The sequence below is a fragment of the Tauraco erythrolophus genome, chromosome 4, assembly GCF_009769465.1.
Source record: "Tauraco erythrolophus isolate bTauEry1 chromosome 4, bTauEry1.pri, whole genome shotgun sequence".
NCBI classification, from domain to species: Eukaryota; Metazoa; Chordata; class Aves; order Musophagiformes; family Musophagidae; genus Tauraco; species Tauraco erythrolophus.
This window is the reverse complement of record NC_141468.1, coordinates 56,261,077-56,281,053: the sequence shown is the minus strand read 5'-3', so window position 1 is coordinate 56,281,053 and position 19,977 is coordinate 56,261,077. Positions and strand designations below refer to the sequence as shown.

The 19,977-nt window shown below is 42.1% G+C and overlaps 2 protein-coding genes across 5 annotated transcripts in view; one reads left to right on the top strand and one right to left on the bottom strand.

Moving 5' to 3' along the window:
• The window catches only part of CNOT4 (CCR4-NOT transcription complex subunit 4), an 82,184-nt gene extending 76,374 nt beyond the window's left edge, over window positions 1-5,810 (bottom strand). Inside the window, 1 exon segment of the mRNA XM_086610968.1 lies at window positions 5,775-5,810. The gene's annotated coding sequence lies outside the window, so the exon portion shown is untranslated.
• Window positions 5,811-6,300: 490 nt separating this feature from the next.
• Window positions 6,301-19,977, top strand: part of NUP205 (nucleoporin 205) — a 70,270-nt gene continuing 56,593 nt past the window's right edge. For 2 of the 4 annotated variants that reach the window (XM_086610962.1, XM_086610966.1), the window contains exons 1-3: window positions 6,301-6,481; window positions 7,041-7,083; window positions 8,368-8,547. The gene's annotated coding sequence lies outside the window, so the exon portion shown is untranslated. Of the gene's footprint in view, window positions 6,496-7,040; window positions 7,084-8,367; window positions 8,548-19,977 lie in introns of all 4 variants that reach the window. The other 2 variants (XM_086610963.1, XM_086610964.1) reach the window with 2 other exon arrangements.

Below are 19,977 nucleotides of genomic sequence, written 5' to 3'. Positions count from 1 at the left end.
GGAGGGCCACAAAGATGATCCAGGGGCTGGAGCACCTCTGCTATGAGGACAGGTTGCGGGAGCTGGGATTGTTCAGCCTTGAAAAGAGAAGACTTTGGGGAGACCTAATAGCTGCCTTCCAATACCTGAAGGGAACTTACAGGAAGGCTGGGGAGGGACTTTTTACAAGAGTGTCCATGGACAGGACAAGGGGAAATGGGTTTAAGTTGAAGGAGAACAGATTTAGATTAGATCTTAGGAAGAAATTCTTCAGTACGAGGGTGGTAAGACTTTGGAATAAATTGCCCAGAGAGTTTGCGGATGCCCCCTCCCTGGAGGTGTTCAAGGCCAGGTTGGACGGAGCCTTGAATAGGCTGATCTAGTTGAGAGGCGTCCCTGCCCACGACAGGGAGGTTGGATTAGATGATCTCTAAGGTCCCTTCCAGCCTATGCCATTCTATGATCTGGCAAGCTGACCTATAAACACTAATTTTGACCTAGCAAGTTTTGCCCTTTCATTTTATGCTAGTTTAGAAGCTCTCAGAGGACACTTTTTATGAATGAAATACTGAAGACTAATTCTAGACTTCATTCAATAAAAAAGAAGTCACATGTAATGAAGCAGTAGCTATTCAAAAAGAGAGAATACTTTTCATTTTTGCAACATCCAACAGAAGGTAACTTCTACAGATCATCGAGAAGCTTTAGGTCTTTAACTTACAGGCACAGCTATAGGCACACTCACCTATCTTCATTCTTTATATTTGGAGAGAAGGTAGAGAACAAAAAAAAGGTAGCAGAACACTTTCTACACGTATCTAAAGATCACTGCAATGTACTTTTCCCATCCCATGTTTCTAGATTTCTAGGCTGTACTGCAAAACAGAAACTCTGGACAACAGCCACCATGGTACCTATCTGGGACACTACCTTCATCAAAACTTCTATCACTTAATTTCCCTCAGGCAGGCAGCTCCAAAGCACGTATAGATATAATCAAATTACTTCCTCCCATTCCTGCACTCAAATTCTGTTAAATTTTTTTTAAGATTGTAAGTTATTGTAACATGCAATAGGAGATGGGTTTAGAAGTAATGAAATTACTCCACCTGCAAGTACAGTATTTCACACTCCAAGTGTCTTAGCCCATAGATCTTGCAAGTTAAAATTAATATACACGATTCAAACAGGATTCACATTAAATCTGCACTGGTGATAGAAACTTTAAACCAAAACACAACATGTAGCCTGCTTTCAAATAGATCTCATCTGCTGAATTCAGTGTTCCTGAAACAAATTGCCCAGCTTCTCACTCTTCCACTGCATTAAACTGGTAAACTGGTAACAAGTCTTCCTATGCACTATATTTTGTCCTACAGTGAGCAAGATTGCTACCCCTTTTAGTTACTTTTCTGTATTGAATCTTACATGGAAGAAACCATTTAAGAACACCTACACTGGGAAAAGTAAATGCCCCTTCTGTTAAGCACGGAAGAGATGAGAGCTCAGTAGTTCAAAACACAAGATCAGGCTGCAGTCCACCACAAATAAGGCCTAAAAACGTGCCAAAGTAAAACCCAGAATGAAGCACTACTGAAAACCATAGTATGCTCTCACTCACTCCTGTCATGCTTTCTGGTCATTCCTACAAAAGTCCTGTGATTCTGTTCAGAACTTCAAGAATTCATTAGAAGTTTAAAGTCAAGAAAGGGAAGCATGCTGTCATTTTTACAGTTTCTTTCTCTATTCACTTCATCTCTTTTGAAAAAGAAAACAAACAAAAACACCACCCCAAATTCCTAGTGCTAATAACGAACACTTGCAATCATACAGAAGATACTGCAGTGTTACCTTCCAGCAATCAAGGACTGCTAAGTTGTGACAAATAAAACACCCGAAGCCCAGAAGAGGACAGTCCAAGGATCTGCGCTACAACTGGGGACCCTTCGTCTCACAGCCAAAATACGCAGAAGTACAGTTACTTTATAACAGATATGGCAGTCATTTGGAACCCACTGCATATTAGGCGTCTATTCTTCCTGAGACAGCAGCAAGATAGAAAAAAATGATAGTGGGATCAGAGCATGTTAGAAAGCCACTCACAGACAGATGAAGTTTTCCTTTCTTCCCTTGCAAGAAAACAGAACTTGATCAAAAGCAGACAGCACTGCTCAGGGCACAAGCCTCAGAAAAAGCTAAGCTCCCTTTCCACCAAGTAGCATGTTTGCCTGATCTTTACATTCACCTTTATTTTTAACTCGGTGACAAAAAAGATAAAAAAATTCCCCTTATGTCGACCCCAACCCACGTTGCCACAGTTTGAAAGCCAGCAACAGATGAAGTACCTAATAAAAATACACAAATGATTGATTAATCACTATGAAATTAACAGTAACGTATTATGCTCCAAAATAAAACCACAGTACATAGCTTTCAGGGTACACAGAAAGGGACGAGAAGGAGTGTCATTCTCTCGGCCTGTACTGATAGTTTTGGATGCAAGCTTCCTCAAATTGTTAAACCATGTGCATAAGGTAGCTTATGAATGCATTATTTTGTACGTGTGTGTTTAGAAAACACTTGTAAGCTCCGTTTAAATGATCGACTCCTACAAGAAATACCTTGGAGTTGTCATGTTCCCAAAACAGCCAAGGAGAAGGAAAGAAAAAAAAAGCACCACACTACCACAAAACCTACTTGATCTTAGTACTACGTGGAAATCACTAGTTTAAACACAAACTCTTTCCTTTAAGCTGGTGAAGCCAGTCTAATAAGAGCTAGCCAGAGTCAAGAACATGTATTCTGAATGGTCATTAAATTAGTAGAATCTTTGATACAATTTTGAAGTAAGAGAACAACGAGGATTCCCTTTTCAAGCTCGCGCAAGAAAAATGCCATCTGACAAAACCAAGCATATCATCAAAGTTTCTGGCACAACATAACAAAATCCAGTTTGATGAAAACATGCACTTAACTGATCCAGAAAGTTTAATGCAAAAATACAGGCCTTTACTTACAGAGATTATATTCATATTTCCTGATAGATATTTATATTGCCCTCCCAATTTGCTTGCAGGAAGAACCAGAAGGTCTGAGCAGCATCTCAAGCCATGCCAAACCGTTTGCTGCTATATTTCACTTTCCAAGTTAGGTGTTTACAATTGTTAAAATTATAACAAATGTTAACCAGTCTCCTGAAAGGAATAAATTCCTGGACTATTCTCCAAGAACCATAAGAGAGATGCGGGCTCTATTTATTCAGAGAGCTCTGACTTCTCACGCTGTTTCCATCCAATAAAAACCCGGGTAAAGCAGGTAGAAAGATACACACTGGAAAGCAAAGAAAGCATCAACATTTTTAAAGCACTGAAACATTCAGGACATTGAAGCAAGGTAAGTCATGTGGTCTTTCACATATGCACTTGCTCAAGTTATCTCAGCAACGCTATACAACCACAGGCAGGACAAAAGGTGGTTTGTACAACCTAAGACACCATTCGCCATGTGAAAGTTTAAGAACCCTTGATCCTGGCGGTCTTGCTGAGCAAGTAATTTCCTTTCAACATGTGGTAAGGCCTATAGATCACTCTCATCTTACCAGAACAACGAATTTAGTTGTCCAAGGCCTAAGATAGGCCAATCTCTGATCAGCCACTTAGCGTTTTGTAAGCACAGGTAACTGCTATTTGAAATAATCTCATTTATTTCAAAGAGGCAGGCAAAATTTTGAGAAATAGTTGCCAGAGTTAAGCCTTCAGGGCCCATACTTAAGATGTTGGTCTCAGAAATTTAAAAACATTTCACTTACAAAGAAAATCCTAACTTTCCTGAACAACAGCCATGAAGGACAAGGCGTATCTGTTTATAATGAGTATTTTTAATTAAACAAAAAAGCCACATACTTGTGTATATTCTCCCACCAGCTTCTTTAACTCAAGTCTTTTATTTAGTGGGTACTGTAGAGGTCGTCTTAAATTTGCTGAAGAAAAGGTACCAAGAAACTAACAGAGCACTACTCCCGACAGGTGCTTACCACCTTTCCTCTGTAAAAAGAAAAGCTGTCAGGATCCTCCAAGACTCAGCATTTTAAAAACTAATAAAGGAGCACCTGAGGAAACACGCAAGTCAAAAGCAGAGACCAGTTTATCATTGTATTCCCCCTTTCCAAAACAATCCTTTCCCCTAGAATGAACTTTGTTTGCAATTCAGCCAAGTTCAACTGCTGAACATTTCTAAACGCTTGCATGTGTTCATCTTGTTTATGAAATGGAAATGCTATCACAGAATCCCAAAAGTCTAACGTACAACACATCTGAACCCTAGACCATGCACTAATTCACTACATTACATTAGAGAGATGCTAAGAAATTAGAAGTATATTTATTTGTAGGCTATCTAAAACTAATTCACCCTTCCAAGCCAAACAGGTATTTTATTCTCTGCTCTGCATAAGCCTGTATTTTATTTTTTTTTCTTTTTCTCTTTCCTTTTTAAAGTAGAGAGAAAAAGGGACTAGAAGGAATTTCATTCCTCTACATATTCATGTTTTGGTATGAATTTCTCTTCTATTAGTGTCAGTCCTCACATTTCCAAGAATATGAAGTTAAAGTACAAGGATATTTAAGTCAAGACATTTTAAAACTAAAACAAAACACAGACAGTTAAAAACCAGCAAGTCAGAAATCTCTACAGGCTCAGTAAACATGCGATTAGCCAACATTAACTTCTAAAACTTTTGAGCAGGAATAAGCTAACATCTGCAGGCCTAGAGTTTCCACAGCTTTAACCAGCTGATGGGTTTTGCTTATATTAACATATGCTCTAGAGAGAATTACTTCTCCTATGAACTATGTACTTGATATTACCATACTGACACAAATATATAAGCCATAGACAATTAAATCCTTTCAGGTATGGTAACGAAGCATTTTAACATAATTATCTAGTGTCTTTTCCCTCCCCTTTTACTGTACAGACGAAGGCACCGGCAGCTCACTTTCAGACTGACAGGTAGAGCTGTACGGCTGTCGCTGGAAGTAGGATGAGAGCCCGTACGCAGCCTTGTCATTTGCTTCTGCTAACGCACAAAATGAAAAGAGCTTCTAGCATTTTACAAGTAGGAGACAGAAAGTTATGTACCAGTTATTTTACTGACAGACAAATCTCGGGAGGTTACACGGACCGTCCAAAATAAGACCAAAAATAAGAGGCTGCCATTTACCATCTGTCTGCCTCTCTCTCTCAGGGAAAAAAAAAAAAAAAGTGCAGATCACAAGAACAAATGGAGCCTGGCTCCAGGGAGGAGGAAGAAGGGGAGAGAGGAAATTTCCACGCAAATCCTAAGTGAACCACGCCGGGATCCCCGCGCCCGGCCGCGCCGGCCTCCTCCGGCAGAGACGAGCGGCTCCGGGGGCACCGTCCCCCTCTGCGGCCCCGGCCAGCGGCCCGGCCCAACAGCCGCCCCGCAGCGCGCCGGAGCGGCAAGGTGGAAATAAATAAAGCCTCCCCCGGGCAGCGGCACGCAGGGAGCCCCCTTCCCCAGCGACCCCCGGGCAGGAGCCGCCCGCTCGCCCCCTCGCCCTCCCCACACGGCCCGCTGCCCTCCGCGCACGGCAGCGGCCCGGCGCGTCTCCCCCGCCGCCGGGACTGGCACCGGGGGGTGGGCTGAGGCCTGCGCCGTCCCAGCGAAGCCTCGGCGCTCTCGTAGTCAGAGCGGCCCGGCTCCCCCCCCCTCCTCCTCGCCTCTCCTTCCCTCCCTCCTTCCTTCCCCGGCCCGGCCTTCAGCTCGCACTCACCCGCCTTCCTCCTCCCTGCCCGGCCCGCGGTGCGTGTGCGCGGCTCTCCCTCACGCTGCCCGGCGCGGCGGCCGGGCCGGCGGGGGCGGGCGGGTGGGTGGGTGGGTGGGTGGGTGGGTGAGCGTGCGGGGAAGGAGGCGACGGGAGAAGGAGGAGAAGGGTGGGGAGGGAAGGAAAGAGGCGGCGAGGAAAGAGAGGAGAAGCAGGGGGGAGAAAACCGCAGCGACGCTCCTGGGGCGGGACCTGCGGCGGCGGCCGGCCGGGCGCTTGGGCGGCTGCTCCGACGACCTTTACGCGAGAGACGAGTAATCTCCGAGCTCGGGGCGCTCCGCTGCCAGCCCGGCCACCATCTTACATTAGGGAGACTTGCCTTGGACGCCGCCTCGTCTGCGCTTGCGCCGCCGGCAGTGGGCGGGGAGCAACGGCGGGTGGGGGGGAAACAGGGCGTGACGGCAACAACCGCGACGGCGCTGGGCACGATGGAACTTGTAGGCGGCGGAGCCGGCCGGGGAAGTGCGGGCGGAGGTGGCCTCCGTGCAGTCCTGAGCCGGGGAGGGGCCGGTCCCCTTCCGCTGCCGCCTGGATAAGGCCGGGGACCGGAACCCCTCTTTCCAGGCAGGGCTGCCCCACCGCTCGGCGCCCCGCTCCGGGGAGTCCCCGGCCGTAAACCTGCTGCAATTTCAGCCACCTGTTGCTGGCCAGCGCAGGTTTGAAGTACTGGGTTGTTTGTTTGTTTGTTTTCCTCTCTCGTTGATGTTGCTTTGTTTTTTTTTTTCCCCCCCACCAGGTCGAAGCGACCTCGTCTGCCTCCCCCTCAGACTCTGGTGGTTGTTGGCTGTAACGTCTGGGGAGGGAATGTCCTCCCAGGCAGCAAGGGCACCTGTCCCGGTACTTGGGTCGGGACTGGACGCGGCTCTCGCTAAATTCAACACAGGCAGCGGTTTCTCACAGCGCGTCTTTCCCCTCGCACGCCGGGAGAGCGGGACTGTGCCCCTGCACCAACCCGGTGGCGACTGCTCCCATCGCCCCCGCTTGCAGTCCCGTCCTCCGGGAGGGGACCGCCGCACCACCTCCCCTCTTACTGGAGACCCCTTCTACGTCCCCCTGGTTCCCAGGTCGCTGTGCTGCTGTCCCACGAGGCCCAGCTTCGGGTGGCCGAAGCTCATCTCCCTTATCTGCCCAGCGCCTTTCTGGTGCTGAACAGATTATTATTATTTTTATTATTAATAATAAAATAAAAATAATAGTAATTTTATTTTTTCCCAGGTCCATTCTCCGTTTGGAACAGAAGCCAATGGCACAGAAAAAGGTATTTTCTTGGTTTTCTCTCCCCACTTACAAAATCCAGTCAAATTCTGTTTTCATGCATAGGGGCTGTAAGTAATTCTGACAAAAGCAACTTCCTGCAAATTCTCAAGGAGAGGATCTCCTCCCTGCCAAAAAGGCTACTTTTTTTTGGTCTTTGCATTGTCAGAAACTTGCACAGACCTCATTGCTTCTGTCTCTCTTTTCTCCTGCAGACACCCTGGGCCATGGGCCTCTTAAAACTGAACCCATAACTCTCCGTTACTTTTTTGTGTATTCCTCACACCATATAAAAGATCTCATCACCTCAACTAACAGACAAAAAGAGAGCTTTTACTCACTGCCTTTATAGCTCTTCACTGTCTCTTTTCTCTTTTTTACCAGCATCCTTAGCTCTCCAAACAGGCAGCCTCATTCTGGGTGTTTAATTATCAGTTATAATCTCCAATGCACAAGCTATTACTGCTTTTGCCGTGACAATACTCACCTGACAATTTTACTTATTTCAGCAATTGATAGGAAAGACAAGTGTTCATCCCAGAATGCACTGGCATAACTTTTGTTTAGTGGCATTATGTTTTTCTTCCTTACTTTTGTGTCTTAGATTGAACTGTTATACTAGTACAGCCTCGTACAATATGCCTGTTCCACTAACAGTGAAGTGCCTTGTGTTGGTATAGCTTATTCTCCTTCCTAAACCAAGTTAACATTACCTTATGCATATTAAATTTTATATTGATACACGTATATCCACAACAGGAAAGTTCTATGAATTAACTTTACCGCTTCTGGCTGTAGGCAAAACCCAGGTCTGCATAAAAATAAATGGTGTTTTCAGTAGTAGTCTTGACATGTGAATACAAATACAATTTCTTTTGAAAACAAAACATACAATGGAATATAAATACCTGTATATGTGAGAAATTCCGTGTTTCTCTGCATATATATTCAACTGTAACGTATACGTCGTATATATAGCTACATATTAATCAAATCCAGGTGAAAAAACATACATAAAATAAGATATTTATCAAAAAGTTTATAGTTTTCACATTTTCACATCAACCTCTATATAAACCATTAGGTTCCAGAAGTACCCATTATGTAAGTAATTTATGTAAGTAATGTAATTGTTGACACACCTTATACCTGGCAATGTTTCCTGTTGAATAAAAGCAAGTTCTCTGACTTGGAAAGGAAGATTAAATATAATATATCTAAAAGCTGCAATTCTTTGTCAGAGTTGAGGCTGTTTATTAAGTGAATTCTGCAATTTCTTTTAATCCAGTATTGAGGAGTCTTTCCCTTAGTGAGAATCTGTTCATATCCCTTTGCTGAGCCCGGCATCAACACAAATTTCAGCAGCGTCCACTAATAATGTAGACAAAAATCTACATGGCTGAAGATTACGTTGGCTGATGTTACTGAAGTTTACCAATAGCCCTGCTTCCACCTCTGTTTTAATCTGGTAAGAATAATTCACTAGGCCATCATGTGGCCATTGTAAGATTTAAGATGTCCTTAAATTAATTATTTTCTTGCTTTTAAGTCATTGTAATTGTTTTCCTTAGATTAGTCTTACATAGCCACATTTTGACATCTTATTTGCTTTTGGAAATGTTTGTTTCTCATTTGTTGTGAATAGATCTGATAACTGAGCAGGACTGGTTTCTAAGAAATTGTTTCCATATCTACAAGGAAAAGCTTTCAGAATACATTTTTCTTGGAAATAACCAATGAGTACTAGCTAGAGTGAAAATGTGTAGCCGTATGATTTATTTATTGCAGTTTGGCCCCCATTTCCCCGTGATTCGTTGCATATACGCTGTTGTGCATTGATTCACACTGAATGCTGGGAAGGCACTCTCCCAGGCAATGCTCCACGGTCGCTGTTTTGTGGAACTAACATAGGAACCTACTGGGATTCTGCAGTTTGGGGTGAAACCAATCTATTTTCATGACTCCTCTGGTGTTAAGTTACTGCCATTTCAAATGGCTGCCAAGCTGTATGGAGCAAATGCGGCGGAGACTGACAGTGGAGTGTCCTAAGAAGGGATTAGAAAGAGACACAATGGTGGTGTACCTATACCGGCAGAAAAGGAGAAGGTGGAGATTGAGTAATTCCCATACCTGATTGGAATGAAGAGTAATTATGCTGGGACTTTGGGATGGTAAAGTTTGCAAAGCATCTCTACGGACTGCAGTCTGAATATTCAGCAACAAAAACCCAATACAGCAGCACCTTTGCATGTGGACACGTGTACCCAGTAGTGCCTCAGTTCTTGCCAGCAATCCAGTTGGCTCACTGCTCACAGGATTGATGCTGGTCTACCAGTGTGTGCTGGAAATATGTATTACATATGTGGTACTGAGAAAATACTTCAAGAGTTGGAAAGTTCATGTTCCCGAGTCGTGCTGGAAGCGGCGGTTGGACATGTGTGCCTGTATTTCAAAATGAAAGTCAGGTTTCATAAATAGAAAAAAAAAAAGGTGTTTTTTTCAGGTTTCTGCAAAGATTCATTGATTACTATGGAAAGTTCACAGATATTAATGCAGAATGATACACAATAGTTGACGACAGTTTTTTTAGAAATTCAGCCTTATTTACTACAACAAAAATAAGAATTACTCCCCAGACTGCAATGGATGTTAATGATGTGTCCATCCTTTGGTCATTCTGAGAGATCTGGACATCTTTCTGCTGCTCTGGCTAACAATGCCTTTTACTGAGCAAATGTCTTGGAGAAAGGAACTGTATGACTGTTCTGACTAACAGTAGAATAATAATGAAGGGTTTTGTTAGGAAATTGAAGGGCAGGTGGAGCAGCCTTACAAACACTCTGATCAATGGTTGCTGCAAGAGGCAGATGTTCACCATGTCTTGTTTGAAATCCATGAGAGAAGGAGGAGGTGTCCATGCTGCTCAGGGAAAAAGGATGAGGGGTTTGTCCTGCTCTTTCTTAAATGAGACAATACGGTGGTGAAAAATTAACGTATTGTAGCCAAAGAATGAGAGAGAGGCATCTTTGTTAATGTGTTTGTGTCATTAGGGGAAAATGAGAACTTTGGTGGGATGGCTCAGCCAATCTTTTCATGATAATATTTACTTACACAGCATAACTGTTACAGTGCACCTTTTCTGCTAAGTGCACGTCTTTGCAAATGACAGCAGAAATCACTCCTGATTTCTGGAAAGGGTGCAGTGGGGACCTCTGGGAAGCTCCCCCTACTCTTGTAAACCTCAAGGTGCCCTTGAGGTAGTGGTACAAGTACAACGTCCTAATATTCTTCAGAGGTCTGTTTCTTTCTGCACAATTTACAGCAAATCTTCCTGTATGTTGTTTTCCTTGTCCCAAGCTCCTTTGAATCTAGGCACTCGTGTGAAAGTTAACACAAGTTGTCAAGAGCATTCTTCCAGCTCTTTTTTTGCCTTCTGGCTCCTATCCATTCACGGAATCCTTGGACTTCTTCTTCCTACCCTCCTTTTCTTTTCTGAAACATTTTTTATGCATCAAGCAGCTTTCAAGGCTCGTGTTCCTCATCATAACGGTGCCTCAGTTGCCAGAGACAAATTGCAAATATTTGTCATTTCTACACTGAACTCAGTGCCAATGATAATAGGTTTCTTTTTTTTTTCCTCAATTTTGGAACAGCTTTCCAATCTGTTTTTCCAGTCTGGGCTTCCCTAGGAAATGGATGTTCTCAGGAAACTCAGTAATGTGTAATAAAATAAGATACCTCCCTGTCTACATCTCCTTTCCATAGAACTCCTGTGCTGGTGTTGGAATGGGAAGGAGGGAAGAAGATGCTAGGCTAGTGAGAGCTGAATAGTAACAGAATTCAAGTTTGCAGTTCTTTGTGCACTTCTGTAGCAATGTTACCTTGAAGTGTGCTTCCAAGAGATGAAAAAAAGTCTTACCGAAACAGGCAATGGATAAATCAGAAAGATATGCAGCATTGCGTAGAAGAGTACTGAAATATATTCAATTGCAGAAGCGCGAGAGACACCATGCAGATAAGCAACCAAGGCGGCGATATTGCTTTGCTCTGTGCATAGTAAAATGGAGCAGAGTCTTTGCCTTAAGATCTCCTATAACATAGAGGTCAGCATCATCTGCACTAGAACAGGCCTGAATCCAAGAATTTTGTATTGCTAAAGATTTGATTATAAGTGTCTTATAATCTCAGCATTTTGAAATGTTTTATTTTGGTAATTCGTCTCATAAAATGTGAGAGGAGCTTAAGAGCGCTGAACGAACTATGAGCCAAAGTATATTTGCTATTGCTTTTTTCTGCATCCGCTGTTGCAATAAATACACCTGCCCTGCAATCTGTATTCCCTTTAACTCATGCGGTGCTGCCGCGTTATTTGAGTGGCAGGACGAGTAGCAGCAAGCCCAGATGCATAGTCAAACAGCACGAGGTGGGGACAGAAGATTGAGTTCTGGTTAGTGGAGCACCACAATGACCACACTAGGGAAGGCAGTGACAGACAGATGGAAAGAGGCTTGTGGTTCATACAGCTCATTTCCATCGTTGGTTTTGGCATCCAGATACTAACTGGTTTAGAGATGCAGAGCTACAATATGATACAGGACATGATAGAAATATTTCCCTCTGCAGCATTTCCAAGCTGACCGCCTATCTAGATTTCAAACAGCATTTTTGTAACCTCAGCCTTTGCTTTTCAGTTTAGTCGTTTGAAAAAAAACGTTAGCTCTACAAGTCCCTATTTGAAGTGACATAATTTGACAGCTGTTGTAGATCATCCAGGTATGTTACAATACTGGGGTTCAATAGTGACTTCCAATGGATAAATCTTTCACAGCTCATCCTATTCTGGACAGTTAGAAGTCCTGGAGGTGCTGTTCACATCCCTTGTGCTCTTGTAGACCAGCCAGCATTATTTTGCTTTATGGTGGTCCATTCTCAGGAATGTCCCTCTCTTGCATTCAGTTTGGCCAACACTCACAAATCTTAATATTTGAGTCAGTGTCATAGAGTTGGGGCTGGACGTGCTACACACAACCCATGAGACAATATCAGGGGAGGAAAAAGAGGCACTGCTCTAAAAAATGTGTGAATCTAAAGACACACGCACTGGAATTGCAAAGGAAGCCATCAGCCTTCAGCGAGAGTGATAACATACTTAATCCAGCTGATCTCATAACAGAAGAGAGCACTCAGGGGCCAGACAGCAGATAAAACTTGTCACATTATACAATGAGGGAAAGTCACTCAAAATGGACAGAATCCTCTCATGAGCTTGAAGCAGCTGAAGGCCGTGGGCTGGTAAGCCTGGGTTTTGTACATGCAAAAAGCAAGCCCAGCCACTTTAAAACAATCTTTGCAAATGCACTCAAGCCAACTCATCTGAAATATTTGAAGTAACATTCCTGTGTAGACAGGACTTCATTATGTTGCTTGTTATTGTTTTCAGGGAGTCCTCACCTGCTCTTTAAAGCGCAACATACATTACGAGAGAGAAGGAGTGCTCATTATTGTTGTATTTCTTAATTGCCTTCTATATTAATATGTTCAAAGGAATGTATTTTTTCTCTTCTGCCGTTCTCTGCCTGCATCTGCCAGCACTCAGCATTTTCCACAAAGCTCAAAATTGCTCGCATTCTTATAAAAACGCCTCAGCCGTATGGGATTTGCTGAGACGAAATAAAAAGTGCATGACTTGAGAAAATGCAACACTTGATCCTGCATATTGATTCCATAGCCACTGTATAAACAGGAACTGTTAGTTAGAAGAATTTCCACCAACTCGATTGGCATTGAAGCTCGTGTTCTGCATAGGCCAGGTGTGACAGGAGCTCACCTATCAATAAAGTGTGATGTTATGTTAAAGGTCTGGGGTGAACTTTGATGTTTGTAAATATATTGCACCAGCCAAATTCCACCTGCAACCTTGCAGTTTTCCACGCAGATCTACTTCCTTTTGCCAAAGGAATGTGAGCTACCGCAGCTAATTTTATGCTATATAAATAATGCTGATAAAGAGACAAGCCTGAAATTAGATGGGTTAGATAGGCAAAATAATAGACTAAATAGGAAAGTAGAAGCATTTGTTAATCAGAAATATGAGTATGTTCCTTAAGGAGCTGCAGGAACTTGACTGTAATGATGACAAATGAGAGATCCCGGAATAATAAGATCAGTCTTGCATATAGGCAGCACCATAACTGAGACTCCGTATGACACAGATGCGCTTGTTGTATGGAGAAATTGAGCCCTTATATTCTGACAGAGAACATTTCCTCCTCTTAACAGCCTGTGCTTGACACGCTGACAGAGTGAAGGTTGTGCTGTGTGCCTTGCACTGCTCTGCTCTCTTTCCCCTTCTGCTCCATCTTCCCTCCAGCACCCTGCAGCATGACGGGGCCAGGCTGAGAGCCACCAAGGGCTGCGATCATATCCAGAGGGAGCAGAGACCAGGCTGGCATCGTGACCATATTGTACAGATTAACCAAGACACCTAAAGGATAGTAGATATTTTTCTATTTTAATATATATTTTTTTATTCTTTCATATGAATTTTAAAATTTTACCGTGTTTTCCTCTGCAACATTTAAAAATCATTGGCGCATTAGTGCATAAGTAGGAGAATTCTCTGCTAACAGGCCAGACATAGAATTAAAGCCCTGGGTGGACCTAGTTTGTTTTACTCCTAATAATGAAGCACATGCTTTTTTTAAGGAATGATAAATTGCCTCTGATTCTTAAATAGGTTATTTTAAACTGTAGCCAGTCAGCCTCTGATATGCACCCTGTTTTACTAAACCGTGTAACTCGTGCTGATTTTTACTTTAACTTACTTTCATTTGTTTTGTTCTCCTCTCTTTGTATTAATATCATACCTGGGAAAACAAAATGAATTTTTGCATGGTAAGCTTCAGCACAGATGTGCCACCAGCACTTCCACTGATAGTGTATTGTGTCATGCTTGCCTGAAGTGCTTGTAATTTGTTTTATGCAAACATCACAGTGTGCCGAGCCTTAAAATGTACTGCGCAGTTGTTGGATTGACATGGGAATAAGGAAGGATATGCTGAGTTTTTTGTATGCGTTCAGTCCATGCCTAGCAGTATTTCTCCCAACTAGTGAATAAAACAGTGTGATGTCTAAAAGCCACAACTTTCAAAACTTTTAGGTGTTTACATTCGCATGGGATACCATGAAAGTAGCCTGACTTCCAAAACAGGTGAGCATTTGCAACTTCTGCTGAGGTCAATGAAAACTCATCTTCTCCGAAAGACAGTTCTATTCCGCAAGTTTCCCACACAGGACTGCCATGTAGAATATTAGACCCACTCTGTGGAAAACACTGGGTACAGTACTGTAATACAAAAAAAAAAAGGTGGGCACTCACTAGAGTCTACCAAATGTATCTAGACTCTTCTGTATTTAGTCTCTTTGGTGTATTATGTTGGAATAAATTTTGAAAAGACTTCAGGGTAAAGCTATGACTAAGCAGAATAGTAGGTAATGAAGAATATTCTGAGAGAAGAGAGCAGGGCATGTACAGCAGAGTAATACGCACAGAGTGATGTCTAACAGTAGGTTCTGCCATAAGCATGTGGGCAGCTTCATTGTTCTTCAGAGGCAACCCATTCACTCAACTGACATGGTGGACCATCCCTTTCTTCACTCTCCAGTGCAGAAGCAGCAGGGTAAGAGCATTAAGATCGGGTGGGCAGCCAGATACTTTCCACTCAGGTAAAAAGACATTCCCAAAATCAAAGATGAGAGGGAAGCGAGTTACTGGTTGTTTGCTTCTTCACTCCTCTTTGCAGATAGGAATCTAGACACTGGACTTTCTTCCTTCTGAGTAATATATACCTTTCCTCATTCTTCCAAGTAGTGTATACCTTGACTCATTGCAGGCCTACTTCAAAGGCACAGAAATCAGAGGGAGCACTCTCAGACCTTTTCTCACTAGAGTGAAGTCATATTCTCACCTCAGGACAGGTAAACAGTAAGTTGTCTCGGCTGAGATCTTACTAAAGATGAGGAAGTTATTTTTTCATCTTCAAGCTCTAGTTAAAATCCAAGCTTATCTCAATTTAGTGAAAATACCGTTGTGGATTTTATTTAAAAATAATTAAATATGTACAGTATCTATTTATTGAGGTACCGCTGTTTTGATGAATAGTAAAAGAGCAGAAACAAAGAGCACAGGTCTCAAAACCTGAAATAAAACCGCTGAAAGAATAACAATGGTTCTGTTGTATTCTTATACAAAGCAGAACATGATGGCCTAACTGAGTTTTATTTTTGCTTTCTAATTGTTGATCTGACTGAACAATCAAAACTGTAAAAGGTGCTTGGCGAATATTCTGAGCAGTGTACATCCGTAAGAAAACTTAGCTATGATACAGCATTCACCCTTAATTGGTACCTTTCATCTCAGATAGCTGAGGAATTAAGAAGATAAATAGAGTCACCTTAGGTTTTCATGGCTCATCTGTAACTCGTATAGACCTTTAAAGTTTAGTAGCATATTATGTCCCTCTTTCGTTCAGATAAAATAGCTCTGCATGTCATGAAACAATGAGATCATGAAAGAAGCCTCCAAAAAATTCAGCACACAGAAATTCAAAAGAATGATGTCTCTAAGCCCTCTTTTTAGCAAGTGCTCCAGTGCTTAAGCTTTTGCACCTGTGAAATTCAAGCAGTTGTTTTAAATAAAAGCTCCAAAAGTGAGCCCTGGCAGGTCTGTCTGCAGAGAGCTGACAACTGTTGTGGAGCAGACTGACAGCACAATTACCTGTGAGGTGTGCCCTGCTGGGAAAAGGCTGAACTTGGGCAGTTTGTTCATGTCGCAGCATGTGACAAAAGGTTACCAGAAAGGTGATTACTCCTGTCCTACTACAGCAGTCCTTGTGTCAATTGGCTCTAGCAATAGCAGCCAGACTTCCCATTGAAGAACTTCTTGCTATGACATGACTGACTCCAGCCATGATTTGGATGAGAGAAGGATGTGGGCAAAGAAGCATCATATGAGTACCAACATACACTGCCCTGGGTGATACTAGCTGTGTGTGTAGTTACTGTCTCCTTATTCTTTCCCCTTAATTTTAAATACCAACAATTAATACTGGCCCCTTAACTTTCTCTAAGTCTATGTTTGCACAGTATTTAAAGAGGAGGTAAGTTGTTTTGTGAACAAGGAGTCCTAGCAATGCAGAAGGCTATTAGCTTTAGAGGGAGACTAACTCCTCAAAAAGTCCTTTTTCTGGTGTTATGCATGAAAGTTGCTGTGAGGTTAGACTTGGAGTTGGATCATTATTTTATGGAGCCATGAACAGAGAGAAAAGACACTGAACTTTCAGACAAGAAACCAGTTTATTGAGAGCACTGGAGCTATATGAATCACTGATTTATCTGAGTAGGAAAACAAACAAAAAAGTATTAAAAGAGTGGCTCTGATCAATAAAAATAAAAACATGTTTTTGTTCTTGCTGAGATCAGAAAAAAAAGCCACCCTTAGAATACATCTGTACATCTGCCTTGGTTTGGAATACCTGTAAAGGAAAAAATGGTTATAGCTGGTAAGGTTGACAGAGCTGGTTAGTGGAAGTGGTGTTCTCTTTCACATATAGCTCAGGTTTTCAAGGACTCTCCAAAGTAGGAGACACTTAAGTTACATTTTTTTGTGATTTAGGCAGAAAGTGAATTAGTATTTGAGTCTCACCTTACTTGTGGAAGACCTCTAGGCAGTTGAGGGCCTTGGGTTGTACATCCCTGAAATTTTTTAGTAGATGCTGATGCTTTTGTCCAAAAGACTTAATCACCGAGACAGATCACAGGAGAAATATTCTATACCTGGTGGTCAGATTAGTCTTTGAACGGTGGGATTATCTCTAGCCCATTCCTTTGGCAGGTTCCAGTTCCATATCCAGTGAAAGCTTAATTATTTTTGCAAGACGAAGTGGCACTAATAAGAGGTTGAGAGCATACAATGCCAAAGTCCTCTCCAACCTTTGTAGGAGGTAGGAGATGTATGTTAAGCTGGAGGGGCAGAACTTAGCAAGCATCTCACAACCTGAACAAGTGATCTGAACCCCTCAGAGAAAGGGAGGCGTTAATCTTTCCTATAATGCTGTTTGGGTCTCACCTCAAAATTGGCACTGGGACTTCTGAGAAATTCTAGGGAATCACACTTTGAAACATGTTTACCATCTGCCACTATAAAGCAATGTCAAACTAAGCCACCCAAGAGGCACAATCAAATCTTCATTAAAAATAAGGCTACCTGATTTTTAGGGGTTTCTCATAGCTTAGTGTCCTTGTGTAGCTACAGTATAAATATACCTGCAAGCGAACGTTTCCCTCAGCGTCTCAGAATGAGTCAGTACCTCCAGCTTCTCCTGGGCTGGACCTCACTGCAACTTCTTGTTTCTGCAGACAGACTGTGCATTAAATAAGACTGAGAGTGGTGCATAAGAAAAACAAAATTATATTGTTAACAGGCAGATGCCTAGGAATGCAGCTGAGTGACACATTCTGAGTGCTATTTCCAAGCAAATATTGATTGTCGTTTGTAAAGAGATAGCACAAGATGTAAAGCTATCCTAAGATCATAATCATAATTTACTGCTGTCTGCTGAAAGGGAACTGGTATGACTCTTTATGCAGAAACCAACCATAATGATGAATGTAGGTCGTGACCTTTGAATTTCTCTTCTTCAAATCAGTATTTCTTGTATGCATGCTTTCAACAGGTTATTAACTTCGGAGTGGAATATTCTCCTAAGTATGCTTTGTTATAATTCCACTAAAGTTAGTCTAAAATAGCAGTAATTGTGGCTTGCAGAAGGAACTAAAGGATTACTATTCCACAATGTTGGACATCTACAGACACAAACAATTAACTCTGAGAATTTCATCTTCACCACTGGGTCTTATTTTATCTGAGAGTTCAGATTAGCTGACCAGGTGTTTTTCAGCACTACATTTCAAAGACAAAGATTTAGCTTCGTCTCATTTAGAATAGGAATGTTCTCGAATGATAAGGGAAATTAATTTTGACCATCTGACACCATCTAGAAGAAAGGTATGAGTTATATGTGCCAAGCAGCTCAAACCTGCACATAAGATAAAGGTTTTCCACTATTCTACTCTTAAGCACTGAAGCAACTGAATAAGCATAAGCCATAAACTCCAGCCTTGATCACTCAAGCACATAATATAGTTTAGTGCTCCAATGTCTAAGGTGTCACCTTGGTAGGAGTTACTGAACATGTGGTCTCAACAATTGCACCATTAATTGAGAACAGCTAATACTGCTTCTCATTATCCCTCTGCAGCACAGTCATAACCAAATAAGGTAGGAGGAGACTTTAATAGAGATGTGATTTCCAGTGAAATATTTTGACGCTTGAGCGAATTAATTCAGTTGTCTGTTCCAGAAATTGGATTTGTTCAGTCCATGTCCTTAAGATTCTTGCTCCTGAGGATAATTCTCCCTGATCCTCAGGAAACGTCAACAAAATAAAAATGGACTAGGGCAGAAAGCAAATCCTTTCTTATGCTACCTAGTCAAACAAGGCCTTCCTTCAAATAAGGTATCTCCAAGCATCAGGCCAGGGAAAGTATTTCAGTAACTGACTGTCAGTAGTGCACAAGCTAAATTCTGCACACATCTTTAGTGTACAGGAGCTTCTTATCTTGTACCAAGAGAGCTCCAAAGAAGTGGACAGTGTTGGGAAGATAATTAACAGAATGGTAATATAATTTGTGAAGACATTATACATGACAGTAGAGATGGCATTGGGAATGCTGTTTTTTCTGAGTCTCACTGGTCCCCATATCAAATTCACTCTGTTTGTAAGTACAAAGTCATGCTTGCTTCCAATTTAGCTCCAAATGACTGTCAAGGTACTTTCTCTCCCATCTCCCGTATTATGTTCACTTACAGAAACCCTGTGCTTTACATTATTAGCACAGACACATTAGCAACTTCACACACCTTCAGTGTTGCCCAAATGACCTAATTACATTTCTGTAGCTTTACACCTATTACAACACATGCATTCTCTGATGGGAACCCAAAAGGATACAATAAGTCTATAATTCAGCCTGCAGAACATATACAACATGCTTCAGAAAGAGCTCAGTGTGAATTTCAGGACGAAGCCCAAATTTGAGGGACTGGCAACTAGCAAAAACATCAACCATCTGTAAATCTGACAGGAAATCACTGAACAGAATGAATATCAATAAGGCAGTTGAGGTGCAAACACTTCTACTTACTGTATCAAATATCTCCACACATACTGTGTCTTTCTACCATTTCCTCTTTTGTGTGTTTCTCCACCTCTTGTTGTCAGTTACTAGCAGCTACATCACTACAATAGTCAGATTATCTTCCAGGCTATAAACTGCCTCATTCCCTTCAGAAGCTTCCCTTCAGAATGGAGAAATTATTACAGAAAAAAAAAAGCTACTCTTCATTCTAGGATGGAGAACAAAAAATAACAACGGATAGCTCTAAGGGCTCAAAGCAGGAATTAGGAACAAATTGACTCAACTCTAAATCACACAGCCAGGAACAGTATTTTCATTTCACCTATGTAGCCTGAACGGGGATCATAAAGACCCAATTGTCAAGCAGGAAAATTACTGATACTGTTTATCAAGGCATTCATTTCTGGCCAGATGCCTATAGTCAGTAATTGTTCTCACCTACACAGGAAGCATCACTCACCATTGTTCAGCTCCTCTCTCCCTGCTCCTGGACCCTGAGGAAGGTATTTGTATAACTTTGAGAACATTTAGCTCTTTGTTGCCTTAGACTAGACAAACCACTTACTCAAGCTAGCAAAAACCTCATGCAGTTTCTCTGATGAGCTTAGATACCATGGTGACAGTAGAAATATCTAGGATG